Raw genomic sequence first — 2,591 nt, forward strand, 5'->3', positions numbered from 1 at the left:
CTAGTGTGCACTCCAATGTCCTGTCCTCATTCAACATGAAGGACTGACATCGTAGTTCAGGGTTGATATTGACCAGAGGGGAGTTTAGGGAGTTTCCAACAATCAATTTAAATTTACATAATGCATTTCCTTTAGGTTTGATATTGCCAATACAATAGGTAATATGGGTATACTATATTTGTATCCCTAGACCCTCTATATAATATCAAGAATGAGCTCACAATGAAGACGGGTGCAGTGTTTTTGAATGAGATTATATCACTGTGATACTTGGGGTGGGGGACACAGTGATTCAAAGCAGGACAAAAACCTCTCCCCTCTGTCTGCCCTGTTTAACTGCAAGGAATTCTGCCTCCTAGACACACAGGACTGTTCTGGATCATCACAGGCAAAGGGAGTGAATCAAGAATGTCTCTCCACCTGTGAGCACACCATAAAGGGCAAAGAAAGCTTACAGTATGTTGCAACAAGAGTAAACCCATTAGTTCCAATGCACTTCAGGACTGACTGTGAACGCCATACAGTATATAATGATAATACAAATGAAACTAGAATTAGACAGGCTTTGACACATTATTTAGGATTGCATTTAAAATGGATAATCAGCTCCACTAAAATAAGATTGGCATTTTAGCCTGAACACGTATTTAAATAACGAGGAGCTGTAGGCTGGCAGATAGCACAAATAATTCTCAGGTCTGCGGTTTCTGTGTTACCTGGTGACTCTGTCTCACGGAACTGTGTTTCCTATTTAAGCCCAGCAGGAGCTGCTGAGCTGTTGAAGCCCCAGGCGCTGCCCCTGTCACTGTGTGAAGAACAGACTGCGCTCTGCTGCTGGAATCACGACATCTCCTCTGGCCCTGGGTCTCCTGCTCTCTCTGGTTGCCTTTCCTTGTACGTTATACGTTGAAGGTTTTGTGTGCATCCATCATCCAGTACTATTTTATTTCTAAAGCAATATTTTTTTTTTCATGCATGTTTTAGCTTTTTCGCTTTGTCTGTTGAATGAACTCCCTAATATGACAGTTTTTTCTCCTTTTCTTCCAGTCGTTCACTCTGGTTTTCTGCGCCAATAGCCCACAGTGGTCACACCGGGTCTCTGGAATAAAGCACTACTGATACTGGATTTAGCACGAGCAGCGCTGAAATGTACGGGATTCTCCTCGGGAAAGATCTGGAGTGGATGACTAGATTTTGCCGCGGTCGCGAAAGGATTCTTTGTCTCGGCAGTTTGCGTTTGGAGAGCTGGAGACAGTGGAGTCTGTTAGTGAGAGACGCGCGGACAAATGCTTGAACAATGGAATAAAATCTGACGGAACAGAAAGCGGAGAAATTTCGCGGAATAAGCAAAATAACGGCTTTTGATTGCAGATAAATAAAACAGGTACTGTAAACCATTTGGCAGACCTTTAGTGCTTTATCAGTGTGGATATCAAATCATCCAGCAATGAAAAAACACCATAGAACACCCTCACCTGAAGGTATTATTCATTACCTGCTCCGTTATGAAACTGAACAGAACTTTAAATTATCATAAAACCTTTCCCACTTAAACATTGGAACATATTCGTCTGACTTGGCATATACTGTAGTGAGGCACATATGTACAGTTGTTCTGAAATCAGAAGTCACGACTACGTAATTTCACATGATTATATTTAAATATTTTTTCAAACTTATATACATGGTTATTTTAACAAATATATGCAGTTTAAGGGTTAGAAAACAACGATTCAATCTGATTTTCTTTGCTGTACGCCAATAAAGAAACGAGTATCTTGACAAATGTTGCAGATTTCAGTATTTATTCAAAAATTTTATTTTTTAAAAAGTCACCTGGCTAATAAACAAATGCCGTTCTCTTGGTATTCTAGTTATAAGACAAGCTATTTTATGGATTTATCTGAAAAACTGGTCGATATCAATGTTAATCACCAGAATAACTGTGCTGGAGGCTTAAGTTTTTGTGCTGGTCTTCAGCACTGTGAGTATAGCGGGAGCTGGACACAATGATATAGTACCGTACAACAACCTGCGGTCATATTCATCTCTGCAGGGCCACAACACTAAAACACAGACCGAGCGCCTGACGACATATTAAACTCAGTTTAAGTAGCTAAAAACTATTTTAATCACATGCTGAGTGTTTTGCTCTCTTGTGAAAATCTTATGTGTTCAATCCCAATAATTATGCATGAAGGTGAGCAAAAATGCAAATTACTTTTATTTAACTAGAGCAGTGGTTCCTACTGGCTTTCATTTTGACCCTTAGATCACTAAAGATCTAAGAAGTTGCTTCAGTTGAATATTTGCATTTTGTTTCTAGTCACAAGTTTGGGATTTTATTTCACTGACACTTAATTAAAGCTCCCACATGTGTGAGAGCTGGGAACAAATTGTTCAAATCAATCATATTTTTATTAAGCAAATGAAGGGTTTGATTGTGAAACTGAGGACTTGGCTGGAACAAAAACCAAAAGATGTGGGGGTCACCAGGACCAGCGTTGGGAACCACTGACCTAGAGACACTTACACAACAACATAACTTGAACCTTTGTTTTAAACTTTCCCACAGTCCTTTTACCCTGACA

At 39.7% G+C, this 2,591-nt stretch overlaps 1 long non-coding RNA gene across 1 annotated transcript; it reads left to right on the forward strand.

Moving 5' to 3' along the window:
• Positions 1-729: 729 nt before the first annotated feature.
• Positions 730-1,783, forward strand: LOC148833930 (uncharacterized). The gene is made up of 2 exons (XR_016091080.1): positions 730-894; positions 1,048-1,783. It is a non-coding gene; the product is annotated as an uncharacterized LOC148833930 (long non-coding RNA).
• The last annotated feature ends 808 nt before the right edge of the window (positions 1,784-2,591 follow it).

Source organism: Atractosteus spatula, chromosome 5 (genome assembly GCF_055471065.1).
Source record: "Atractosteus spatula isolate fAtrSpa1 chromosome 5, fAtrSpa1.hap1, whole genome shotgun sequence".
Lineage (NCBI taxonomy): Eukaryota > Metazoa > Chordata > Actinopteri > Semionotiformes > Lepisosteidae > Atractosteus > Atractosteus spatula.